A 14,282-nucleotide genomic window follows, 5' to 3' on the forward strand; every position below is an offset into this window, starting at 1 on the left:
GCCATTTGGAGAAGACACCCATCAAACCTGAGACAACTGGAGCTGTTTGCTCATGAGGAGTGGGCCAAAATACCTGTTGACAGCTGCAGAACGCTCATTGACAAATACAGAAATCGTTTAATTGCAGTGATTGCCTCAAAAGGTTGTGCAACAAAATATTAAGTTATGGATACCATCATTTTTGTCCAGCCCTATTTCATTAGTTTGTTTTTTTTAAATAATTATGTTAATCAACAATTCAAAAGTGATGGCTGATTTTGATTATTTAATTTTCAATAAATTTTTATTTATTGTTACTTTTGTGAGTTTCAAGTGATTTCAGTGAGAATTGTGGGTTTTTCCTTCTTTAACTGAGGGGTACCAACAATTTTGTCCACGTGTGTAGGTGTTTTCTGTATGTGTTGCTTTGGTATAGCTTCGTCGTTAGCTGGCGACTTGTTTTGCTCATCTTTTTTTACATAATGGCAGATAAAGGTCCAGGGGGACCCAGCCGTAAAAGACAACTTCACGAGTGCTACGCAAGTTTCTGGAGGGGGACGTTTCTTCGTAAATGTAAATTTAATATAATTGCATGTAATGTTTTTAATGTTTTGACTGTTGAAACCTTCCATTAAATTCCGTCTTCTGAGAGGTAAGGGAAAACATTCCTGAGTCAGTGTAGCCCTGAGAAATTTGTTGTTACACTTTTTGTCCACAAGGGGCAGCCCTGGACCGTTAGAGAATGCAATGTAGGGGGTAATCTGTGTGTATAAAAGCGATCCTTTTAGGGTGCAAACAAGGGCTTTTGGGATTGCATTAATAACATCGGAGAAATGTTGCTCTGAACAGGCAATATTAAATTTGCGGCTGAAATCAGCGAAGTTAAGAAGGTTTCCCCTCTCATCCATTAAGTGCAATACCGACCATATTCCTTGTTCATTCCAGTCTTTAAAATAAAATGATTTTTTTCTAATAAGGATGTATCTATTATTCCATATTGGTGCGTCATGGGGCGTGAAGTTGTGTTTATATATTAATTTCCAGTACTGTAGGACTTGTTCGTGAAATTTGGATAGTTTTATGGGAAGTTTAGATAATTCAAAATCACATTTTAAAAGAAATTGGATGCCACCTACACGAGAAAATATTTTAGAAGGGAGATTGAACCATAAAGTATCTGCCTGAACTAAAAATGTTGTAACCACCTTAGTTTTAAAACCCCATTCATTGGATCAAAATCAATAGCATTAAGGCCACCTTCCTCCAAAGATTTAACAATGTCATTTTTCCTTATATAGTGATGTTTGTTTTTCCATATGAAATTGTAGTTGTTTTGATTAATTTGTCTGATCACATTTTGAGGTACATCAAGAGAATAAGCTGGATAGATAATCCTTGAGAGGCCTTCCATTTTCGAGAGCAATAATCTGCCAAAGATGGAGAGATCTCTCTGCAACCATGTGTTCAAAATGCTTTGGCTCTTTTTAATAGTATTGTCAAAATTGGTTTTTACTTGTTCCTCTGAGTTTTTGAATATATTAATTCCTAAATATTTTACTTGGCCTTTTACAGGTATGCCATACAGTGTTGTCTCGGGTTGGTCATGAATGGCCATTAATTCACATTTGTCAATAATTAAGTAAAGGCCAGAGGCTTTTGAGAATTGGTTGACAATTTGTAAAGCTATAGGTATTTGTGCTTTATTTTTAAGAAAGAGGGTTGTATCATCCGCAAGCTGACTTATTACCAACTGGTTGCCTAGAACATCCAGTTTCTTAATTTCTTCACAATTTTTGACCATAATGCTCAGAATTTCAGCAACCATAATGAATAATAAAGGCGATGCTGGACACCCCTGCCGAATACCTCGTTTCACATCAAAACGCCCACAGGTTCCAAAAGGAAGCAGAACGGAACTGTCTTTGTACAGCATCTGGATAATTTCACAGAAAGCATTTCCAAAGCCAAAGTACTGTAACGTATCAAACATAAAGGAATGTTCCACCCGGTCGAACGCCTTACAAAAGTCCAAGAATAGGATGTAACCATCGTCATCAATTTTGTCACGATAATCTAATAAATCTAGTATTAGTCTAATATTATTATGGATGGAGCGACCTTTAACCCTTTAAGCTTCAGTCAATTCCAGCTGTTTTCAGTACAAAAAATCGCTAATATTCTATTTTTAAATTAAAAAAAATACGAAAAATACAGGGAATATTGGACGGGCATCGCGAGGTGCATTTCCTTGAAAATGACCGATTCGGGGATTTTATACCGACTTCAGGACATGTTTTGGATAAAATAGTTTACTGGCTTGTGTCATCTGGATGTAAAAGGTTGGATTATGGCCGTTTTTTGTGGAATCTTTTTTTTTGTGTGTAATAATAAACCCGGAAATGTGAGTCGCGCTGTGTGCGTTGAAGCCGTGTATAGAGAAGGGATGGATGAATATTCGTTTTTGTCGGACAAATGTGTTTTTCTCACCCGCTGTGGTAATCGCATCTGAAAGTGGTTTATACCGGCGGATTCATGAGAATCTAAGCTTTCCATCGGCGTATAGTGTTTGTATAATCGTGTTTGCAGCCGTCGGACATTCTTGAAATTCCTATGCAAATTAGTAGGTGTACCGCCGGCGGTACACTGAAGCTTAAAGCTGCTGTCCGGAGTTTCCGTTTGTTTTCAATTTATGTATCATTTTTTAACAAAGCTTAAATGTGTTAGTCTAGTTCGATACTATAATATAAAGTTAGTATAACGCGATATGAAAATTTATTCCTGAGCTCCACCTTCCTCTCATAGACCCCCATGTTATTCCAAAAAGCGCCGGTTGCTGCCGACCAATCAAGTTCGAGCTTCAGCTTTGTCATGCTGTCAATCAACGGTTACGCGCACAGCAAGCAAGCCCATGCAGAGGTGGGCGAGCTATGCACTACGCAACCGCGCGCACATTTGTTTTGCTTGTGGAGGAGAGAGCATCAGGGCTCAGCAACTTCCAGAAAAGTTACCAATCCCCCGGCTTGTCAGGCCAACAGACTGCAGGACGTTTTTTGGCTCGGGGTGCTCGCGTCGCTCCCCGACCACGGCCCTCCATAGCCCGGCTGACGGCTTCGTTTAGATGCCGTGGTCGGGGTGCTCGCCTCGCTCCCCGACCACGGCCCTCCATAGCCCGCCTGACGGCTTCGTTTAGATGCCCGACCTCTGGAGGAAGATGTTGGGGCGTCTGGGACATACTCTTCGTCAGAGGAGTCATGCAATTCTGAACTCTAGATAGAAATAAATAAACAATGTAACACATATACACGCGTAAATGCATTAAGTTTGATAAACAACGTCATTGAGAGGGATACACGAGTGTAATCATATATTGAAACTTTACTAGTTCGTCCTAGCAGATTCATGTTATTTTGGTATTAGGACAAGTTAGACTCAATACAGCATTCTAACGTAATTCCTTTATTATTTACTAAATGTACTAAATGTAGAAGAGGGGAAAACAGCAAAACAGGCGAGATGCTGCAGCACTCCGGGCACTTCTCTCATGTACTGCGCGCGTGCACAAATAAAGGGGCGAAATCAGAGGGAGGGAGGATGGGACCAACAGTGTTTTGGGAGACGCTGCGATTCAAACTCCGGACAGCAGCTTTAAGGGGTTAAGAAAACCAGACTGAGATTCACTGATAATTTGCGAAATACCCTCTTTGAGCCTGTTAGCAATGACATGTGCAAGCAGTTTATAGTCTACATTCAGTAAAGTTATTGGTCGTAAATTGTTCAAGTACTTTATGTCCTTGCCACTTTTGGGTATCAGTGTGATGAGTCCTTGTTTCATAGTGGTCATCAAAGATTTGTTTTTGATACACTCCTGTATGGCGAAGAAAAGGAGGACTTTGATGTCTTCCCAAAAGTGTTTATAGAAGTCAGATGAGAGACCATCCTGGCCAGGAGATTTCCTCAGAGAGAGTTGTTTAACTGCCTCTTCCAGCTCAGATAATTCAATGTCAGAGTAACATATGTCCTTAAAGTCCGAGTTGATGGCTGGAATGTTGTGTTTTATGCTGTCCAAGAGGGAAGAGTTTCCCTCAGTATTCGAAGGTGAATAAAGTTCCTTGTAAAATCTGAGAACCTCATCAGAAAGTAGTTTAGGTCCTGGATCTATCCAATGAAAAAAATATCGCGCTCAGGGTGCTGCGCAGCGAGAAATACGGCCGCCATCTTGGTCCGGTCACCCGCTCCACTCAGCGCTGTTTGACAGCGCATTTAAGCCATCTTAACTCTGAATATTAAACTGATTTTCACGCGTTTTTTATTTTTATTTTTTTGCTGCAAACGTCATACATGTAGCTATGGTACAGGACAAATGGTTCGGCGTATTTTAATATTCATAGTGGGATTAACAGTAATAGAATATTCTGATATGAAGCTCGACTGTAGACAGGTATTTTGCAAACACTGTAAACACACACACTAATATATGTTAGAGAAGCAGATAATGGCAGTAAAGTCAATTATTTTAATAATTTAAAGAGACAATATATGAAAACTATATATATATATATATATATATATATATATATATATATATATATATATATAATCATTTTCTGATATATCTTTTAAATATATATGTATGAATTATATTGATAATCTATATATGATTTATATAATAATTTTCTCAGATATACTGATTATATTAATACTCCACATATGATTTATATATAGTATGTTTTCTGATATATTGATTATATTGATACTCCATACATGATTTATATATGTAGTATGATTTTCTTTGATATATAACTTTTATCTATTATATATATATATATGTGAATGATGTTGATACTCCATCTATGATTTATATATATTCATTTTCTCTGATATATAACTTCTATCTATTGTTTTATATAGAAATATGTGTTCATTAGTCAGTATTTTGTCTATATATGTATATATAGCGCCAGAAAAAGCCACTAGTGGAGCAGAAAAACGCATGGCTAAAAAGAAAAAAATATTAGGAGAAGATGCAGTCAGATGCGCCAAACTTCCGGATCTTTTCTGGGGCGGAAACAGGCCAGGACAGTGACGGTGCGGGTCTGAGCATGGCGACCACGGCTACAGCAGGTAGACATGCAGATAAACATGCACTGTCTACTGCAGCGACATGGTGCTACATCATCTCAGTCTGGACTACACAAATACGACATATTCCAAAATGCACATTTTCTGTCCAACTGAACCACACAAACGCAGCGATTTCACCCATATAAATAGAGATTAACGGCTATTTTTAAACCGATAAAAAGTAGTTGTAAACAATAATGGTCCACATGTAACGGGCTATATGTTTGCACTTAAGAGTGTTACCCATACATTTGTTAACTCGTGATTAGTTTATTTAGTTTCGAATCTGCATTTGCTTCTTATGGGCCATTGACGGTGCTTGCTTATAATGTTCTTCTGTGCTATTTTACATTTTTCTGAACTCCACCACCAGCTGGGCATGACATTTCAGGCCTCAGAGGTGATCATTTACAGCTTTGCCATTCTGTATGAACAGAGATAATTCTGTGGTGTGGACAGAATTGTCTCTGACGAAAATATCCACTAAAAAATATATCCATAAAATAATCCATATATGTGTAGTCCAGATAATTGTTCAGGGTACAGACAGAAAAGCCATACATTATAAATCATTAATTTTCTTTGTCAATAAAAATAAAATCCATAGGCTTTATTATTACATTTATTATTAAGGAAATATTGAGGAAGAGCATGAAAGTGAGGCAGCAAGGATGAAGAGGGATTTCATTCGGATGACTTTGATGATGAGGATGATGCCCAACACAAGCACAAGGAAGAGGTAATTTATTTATTTTTTTTTAAACTTTGTCGCTGGGTCAAAAACATGTTGAAGCAGTACCTGCAAAAAAGAAAGCAAACAATTAAATAATATATCTCCGCATATTTTTGTGCAGGATATGGCAACTGAGGATGAGGCAGCCACAGACAAGCCAAAATTGGACTACAGCCAAGAATATCCCTCAGATCCATTTCTTTTTAAAGATGAGAGTCTGAGCACAGCAAAAGTCAGAGCCCTTGTTCAACATGGTCCATGCCAACCTGGGTTTAAAGATAACTTTTCAGATTTTGTGACAAATTCACGTAACGAAAAGTTCAAAATACGCTGGTACAAAAACACAAGTGGCAAGGTCAGTACAGATAGACACTGGCTGGTGTATTCTCCTCTTTCAGGCAAGATGTTTTGTTTTTGTTGTTGGCTTTTTGCAGAGAAGGGTGACCAAACCATTTGGTCTGACCCCAACAAGGGCTTTGATGCGTACCACAAAGGAATGGATAGGATAAAGCACCATGAAGAGTTAGCAGGGCACCGCAAGGCAGAGAAGACCTTATTCATTACTAAATATTGCATTACTCAGGATAAAACTGTCATTGCAGGACTTGTGCAGGCAGAACGACTGGCCATTGAGAAAAACAGGAGAGTACTAAAAAGGCCAGTGGACGTTACTCTGTTTTTAGCTAATCAAGGCCTTCCCTTTAGGGGACATAAAGAATATGCTGGCCTAGGAGCTCCAACTGTTAACGAGGGAAACTTTCTGGAACTGTTAAAACTATTGGCAAAATATAACACTATTATCGATAACCACATCAGTGAACTCAACAAGGGCTATAAATACATAAGTCCAGAATCTCAAAATGAGATTATCACATGCCTTGGCAATGAAACACTGCAAATGATTGTAAAAGAAATTAAGGATGCTGTTTTCTACTCTGTCATTGTTGATTCAACAATTGATATTTCTAGAGTGGATCAGCTTTCATTGTCCATACGCTATGTGAATGAGAGTGGTAAAAGTGTTGAGAGGTTCATTAAGTTTGATGAGCTGTCCAGTGGAAGTGCCAAATCATTTCATGATTCACTGATTAAAGCGCTCTAAGAACTCGGACTTAACGTTTCCAATATGCGAGGACAAGCTTATGATGGTGCCAAAACTATGTCTGGTCACATATCAGGCCTTCAAAAGAGAGTGAAAGACTCATGTAGCTCTCAGGCTCTGTATGTACACTGTTGTACCCATAATCTAAACCTCATTCTGCTTGATTCTGCAACATCATGCACTGCTGGAAAACTGTTCTTTGGTACCCTTGAACAGTGGTATTGCTTTTTAACATCGAATTTACCTCGTTACAGAATACTGACAAAACAACTGGACAAAATGATTCAGGATACAGCTCTAACATTGAAACATCTCAGTGATACAAGGTGGGCAGCGCGAAAGTGCGCCACTGATGCCGTGATGCAGAATATGCCGGCAATCATAGCTGCACTTGAAATAATTATTGATGATGCACGCTCAGAGCCAAGAGCTGTCGCAGATGCAAAAGAACTGCTAGCCCCACTTAACACATTTGAGTTCATGTTCATGTTCAATTTCTGGAACACTGTGTTAGGAAAAACATATTCTCTGTCAAACTACCTTCAGAAAGAATCGATTGATTTAAATGCTGCAACTGAGCAAATTGACAGCTGTGCCAATGCTTTGAGAGGTTTAAGATCTGAAGAGGGCTTTAATAATATTGAGGCATTTGCAAAGGAACAAGCAAAAGAATGTGACACATCCACTGAGTTCCAGGAAGTTAGAGTTCGAACAAGAAAATGTTTTGCAGACGAACTCACCACAGATGAGCCTATATCTGACAGGAGGACACGTTTTAAAGTGGAGACATTTTATTACATTTTAGATGTGTTTGACCAACAATTTGTGACATGTTTTGCAGACCTTCGCAACACAGCTGCTAAATTTCAAGTCCTTAAAGCTCGTGTCCGGAGTTTCCGTTTGTTTTCAATTTATGTATCATTGTTTAACAAAGCTTAAATGTGTTAGTCTAGTTCGATGCTATAATATAATGTTAGTATGACGCGATATGAAAATTTATTCATGAGCTCCGCCTTCCTCTCATAGACCCCCATGTTATTCCAAAAAGCGCCGGTCACTGCCGACCAATCAAGTTCGAGCTTCAGCTTTGTCATGCTGTCAATCAACGGTTACGCGCACAGCAAGCAAGCCCATGCAGAGGTGGGCGAGCTACGCACTACGCAACCGCGAGCACATTTGTTTTGCTTGTGGAGGAGCTGAGAGAGCATCAGGGATCAGCAACTTCCAGAAAAGTTACCAGTGACACGGCTTTTCAGGCCAAGAGACTGCAGGACGTTTTTTGGCTCGGGGTGCACGCGTCGCTCCCCAACCACGGCCTCCATAGCCCGCCTGACGGCTTCGTTTAGATGCCCGACCTCTGGAGGAAGATGTTGGGGCGTCTGGGACATACTCTTTGTCAGAGGAGTCATGCAATTCTGAACTCTAGATAGAAATAAATAAACAATGTAACACATATACACGCGTAAATGCACTAAGTTTGATAAACAACGTCATCGAGAGGGATACACGAGTGTAATCATATATTGAAACTTTACTAGTTCGTCCTAGCAGATTCATGTTATTTTGGTATTAGGACAAGTTAGACTCAATACAGCATTCTAACGTAATTCCTTTATTATTTATTAAATGTACTAAATGTAGAGGAGTGGAAAACAGCAAAACAGGCAAGATGCTGCAGCACTCCGGGCACTCCTGTCAGGTACTGCGCGCGTGCACAAATAAAGGGGCGAAATCAGAGGGAGGATGGGACCAACAGTGTTTTGGGAGATGCTGCGATTCAAACTCCGGACACGAGCTTTAATGAAAAGCACTTTTTTGACCCCAAGTCGATTGAGAGGATAAATGAACTTGCACAGTTTTATTCAGAAGATCTGGAGGATGCAGAAAGTCTTGCTCATGAATATTCTGCTTTTAGAGATGTTTTCAAGGGTATGTTCCCTGATGGAGCAGGGCTTTTTACTGCCGAGATTCTGCCCTTTATGATTGCAAATGACTTGCACAGAGCTTATCCTAACATGGAAACCTTATATAGGATATATCTTACTGTTCCAATAAGCAGTGCACAGGCAGAGCGCACTTTCAGTCGCCTTAAACTGATCAAAACCTATCTGCCCTCAAAAATGAGCGAGTCTCCCCTCTCAAGCCTTGCTTTACTTTTTATTGAGAGAGAGACGTCTGAGAAGACTACCTTTGACAAGGTTATTGATTCATTTGCAAGAATGAAAAAAGAAAAACACCTCTCAAATAGTGGCTGTAATGAGAGGTTGTATTCAGTATTTTACATTTTTTTATTTTGCACCTTAAGTTATTTTATTGTAATTTTATTTTCTTATTCTTTATCTTTATTTTGTTGTTGGCAATAAAACAAGGTGGTTATTACAATTCTGTCATGGTCATGGTGATGCACTTCTTTGGCTTTTTTTCTGTCCTCTATTCTTGTGTGCAATGCAGCATGCTAAACATGCGGGCCCCTTCGACACATGTGAAAACCCGTGTGGAATACATCCCAACTACGCCACTGATCTCTCATCTTCGGTCTGGCTCACTACACGGCTGAGCCAATCCATAGACTGTATATAAAGATGTACGTAGCATCTGGCTCCAAAATTGAAGCCCACCCGGAAGTGTCAAAAACTTGCAATATCACGCCGTCCGCTAGGGTTGGCTCCAAAAAGCTTTTGCTCTATAGACCCCAATTCATTTTTGGAAAAAATGAAATTTGAAAGACTGATTTTCTACAGCTCAGGATTTTTTTCCCGTTAGTTTTCATGGTCAAAATGAGAGATCAGGTGGCCGATCTTAAAATAAATCAATACTGAATTTTAAATAAATCGTTAAAGTTGGCGGAGCCAGGGGGCATGGCTATACTTGATTGACAGTCCCATTGACTGGTCCTGCCCCGAGTTGCTCTCCGGTCCAGCCTGTTTGATGACGCTTTTTATGTCACTGGCTCCAAAAAATCCAAAATGGCGACCAGGAAGTAGTAAAATCTGGGCTTCATTTTCTCGGCGTTGAAACCAACAGATGACGTCAAGGTTAGTTTACGTCTGAGCCAATCACGTTTCAATGGGCCAATGGATCAGCTCAAATTGGCAGGGGCATCCCCCCCCCTTAATATGCAACATAATACAGTGACCCAGTCTGACGTCACGTTACACTCTGCGGCAACCTGCTGCTGGAGAGAAGGCAGCTGCTGCGCTCATTCTGCCTCGGATTTAAACAAACAAACAAAAATCCTCGGCAGTGTGGTGGTTTTCAGGATTTCACCACAAGAGGGCCTATATATATATATATATATATATATATATATATATATATATATACATATATATATATACATATATATACAGTGGCGTGCTGATCAGGAATTAATGATCTACTCTCATGACAATATCATATGTGGCATCACTTCTGTTGCATTCTCAAAGAGTGGCCGCCTTCTCCTGGCAGGATATGACGACTTCAACTGTAACGTGTGGGACACACTAAAAGCTGATCGTGCTGGTGTATTGGCTGGACATGACAACCGTGTTAGCTGCCTAGGCGTTACTGATGATGGCATGGCAGTTGCAACAGGATCCTGGGACAGTTTTCTGAAGATCTGGAATTGAAGCCTGAAGATGTTCTTCAGCTCTGTTAGAGAACATTATTCACTGCATTTAAAGGAGTAGTTAGGTGTTTTGGGGAATTCAAATCAAATGCTTAACGCAAAAGACATGACACGAAACGCGAAAGACATGACACTGCGACCTAGTGACAACTTCATTGAGCAAAAATAAAAGGATATTTGATGAAAAAAACTGTTTATGATACCACTTCCTGCATCAAAATGAAGGAACTGACTACACTCTGACTTTGGGCATTGTACTAATTCCATAAGGGATAGATGTCCGTTTATATTTTCTAATCCTGGAGCTGAGCCTCTTCTCTGTTAGCGTTTAGCTGTTCTGAAGGTGTTTCTAAAGACTCTAAAGTATCGGACAGGTTTCATTCAGTCGAGGCAAGTTCGAGGGCAAGTTTCTGGACATTTTGGGCTAGTTTCAAGTTACACACGTGGACAAAATTGTTGGTACCCCTCAGTTAAAGAAGGAAAAACCCACATTTCTCACTGAAATCACTTGAAACTCACAAAAGTAACAATAAATAAAAATTTATTGAAAATTAAATAATCAAAAACAGCCATTGCTTTTGAATTGTTGATTAACATAATTATTTAAAAAAACAAACTAATGAAACAGGCCTGGACAAAAATGATGGTACCTCTATAAAAGATTGAAACTATTTGACCAGAGTGACATGATTAACTCAGGTGTGTCATTTAATTGACATCACAGGTGTTTCCAAACTCATAATCAGTCAGTCTGCCTATTTAAAGGGAGACAAGTAGTCACCCTGCTGTTTGGTGAAAAGGTGTGTACCACACTGAACATGGACAACAGAAAGCGAAGGAGAGAATTGTCCCAGGACATCCGAAAAAAAATTATAGACAAACATCTTAAAGGTAAAGGCTATAAGACCATCTCTAAACAGCTTGAAGTTCCTGTGACAACAGTGGCTCATATTATTCAGAAGTTCAAGACCCACGGGACAGTAGCCAACCTCCCTGGACGTGGCCGCAAGAGGAAAATTGATGACAAATTGAAGAGACGGATCGTTTGAATTGTATCCAAAGAGCCCAGAGCAACCTCCAAAGAAATTAAAGGTGAACTCCAAGGCCAAGGTACATCAGTGTCAGATCGCACCATTCGTCGTTGTTTGAGCCAAAGTGGACTTCATGGGAGACGACCAAGGAGGACACCACTGCTGAAAAAAACTCATAAAAAAGCGAGACTGGAATTTGCAAAAATGCATGTTGACAAGCCACAAAGCTTCTGGGAGAATGTCCTTTGGACAGATGAGACCAAACTGGAGCTTTTTGGTAAGGCACATCAACTCTATGTTCATAGACTCAAAAACCAAGCATACGAAGAAAAGAACACTGTCCCTACGGTGAAACATGGAGGAGGCTCAGTAATGTTTTGGGGCTGCTTTGCTGCATCTGGCACAGGGTGTCTTGAAAGTGTGCAAGGTACGATGAAATCTGAAGACTATCAAGGCATTCTGGAGAGAAATGTGCTGCCTAGTGTCAGAAAGCTTGGTCTCAGTCGCAGGTCATGGGTCTTCCAACAGGACAACCATCCAAAACACACAGCCAAAAACACCCAAGAATGGCTGAGAGAAAAGCGTTGGACTATTCTAAAGTGGCCTTCTATGAGCCCAGATCTGAATCCCATTGAACATATGTGGAAGGAGCTGAAACATGCCATTTGGAGAAGACACCCATCAAACCTGAGACAACTGGAGCTGTTTGCTCATGAGGAGTGGGCCAAATACCTGTTGACAGCTGCAGAACGCTCATTGACAAATACAGAAATCGTTTAATTGCAGTGATTGCCTCAAAAGGTTGTGCAACAAAATATTAAGTTATGGGTACCATCATTTTTGTCCAGCCCTATTTCATTAGTTTGTTTTTTTAAATAATTATGTTAATCAACAATTCAAAAGTGATGGCTGATTTTGATTATTTAATTTTCAATAAATTTTTATTTATTGTTGCTTTTGTGAGTTTCAAGTGATTTCAGTGAGAATTGTGGGTTTTTCCTTCTTTAACTGAGGGGTACCAACAATTTTGTCCACGTGTGTATCTTCAGCTTCAAAGAAGAAATGTCTAATTTTTATTCCCAGAGACAGAAGATACTCTGTTTCCCCTGAAATCCCTCCTACCGATTCACCAGTAGCTCCTGCCAAACCAAAGTGCGTCCCAGGAGTGCCCAAACGCATTGCCAAGGATGTGGCCGAGAAGTCCTGCAACTGCCTGCTGCTCAAAGTCAACCAAATCGGCTCGGTCACAGAGTCCCTGCAGGCCTGCAAGATGGCTCAGTGCAACGGCAGGGGTGTGATGGTCAGCCATCGCTTTGGAGAGACTGAGGACACCTTCATCACTGACCTTGTAGTCGGCCTCTGCACTGGACAGATCAAGACAGGTGCACCTTGCCGATCTGAGCATCTGGCCAAGTACAACCAGCTTCTCAGGATTGAGGAGGAGCTCGGGCGCCAAGGCCCGTTTTGCCGGCCAGAACTTCAGGCACCCCATCTGAGCGGATTCTTCCTCTTTGGGTCTCGGTGTGAACACACCGAGACCCAAAGAGGAAGAATCCGCTCAGATGGGGTGCCTGTAATTATATATACAGTGCCTTGTGAAAGTATTCAGACCAAGCTTAAGGTGTACCGCGCAATCGTCTTGCCCTCACTATTATACGCCTGCAAAACTTGGACGGTGTACAGCCGGCATGCCAAACAGCTGAACTCCTTCCATATAAGGTGTCTCAGAAACCTGCTGCACATCAAATGGCAAAACAAAGTGCCAGACACAGAAGTGCTCCAGCGAGCCCAGATGGAGAGCGTCCAGGCGATGCTCGAGCGCTCCCAACTCAGATGGGCAGGACATGTGTATTGCATGCCTGACGAACGACTGCCAAAGAGACTGCTCTATGGTGAATTGAAGGAAGGCAAGCGCTCCCAAGGAGGGCAGAGGAAGCGATATAAGGACACACTGAAAGCATCCCTGAAGTTCTGCGGCATTAACCCTGACACCTGGGAAGCAACGGCACAAGACCGTTATGAATGGCGTGCAGTGGTCAGCTCTGGTGTGTCAGGATATGAAATGAGGCGTGTGGAGGAGCAAGAGCAGAAACGCCAGCGTCGCAAAAACAGAGTGACTACCACCGCTCGGTCCGGCTCGCCCCCGGCATTTGCCTGTCCACACTGTGCGAGACTTTTTCGAGCGAGGATTGGGCTGATCAGCCATCTTCGCACCCACAAGACCCTGTGACTCAAGAAGTTGTGGTCGTCTTCGCCTGTGAAGGACGAACAACAACAACATACAGTGCCTTGTGAAAGTATTCGGCCCCCTTGAACTTTTCAACCTTTCGCCACATTTCAGGCTTCAAACATAAAGATATAAAATTTTAATTTTTGTCAAGAATCAACAACAAGTGGGACACAATCGTGAAGTGGAACGAAATTTATTGGATATTTTAAACTTTTTTAACAAATAAAAACCTGAAAAGTGGGGTGTGCAATATTATTCGGCCCCCTTGCATTAATACTTTGTAGCACCACCTTTGCTGCAATTACAGCTGCAAGTCGCTTGGGGTATGTCTCTATCAGTTTTGCACATTGAGAGACTGAAATTCTTGCCCATTCTTCCTTGCAAAACAGCTGGAGCTCAGTGAGGTTGGATGGAGAGCGTTTGTGAACAGCAGTCTTCAGCTCTGCCCACAGATTCTCGATTGGATTCAGGTCTGG

Source organism: Acanthochromis polyacanthus, chromosome 21 (genome assembly GCF_021347895.1).
Source record: "Acanthochromis polyacanthus isolate Apoly-LR-REF ecotype Palm Island chromosome 21, KAUST_Apoly_ChrSc, whole genome shotgun sequence".
NCBI lineage: Eukaryota > Metazoa > Chordata > Actinopteri > Pomacentridae > Acanthochromis > Acanthochromis polyacanthus.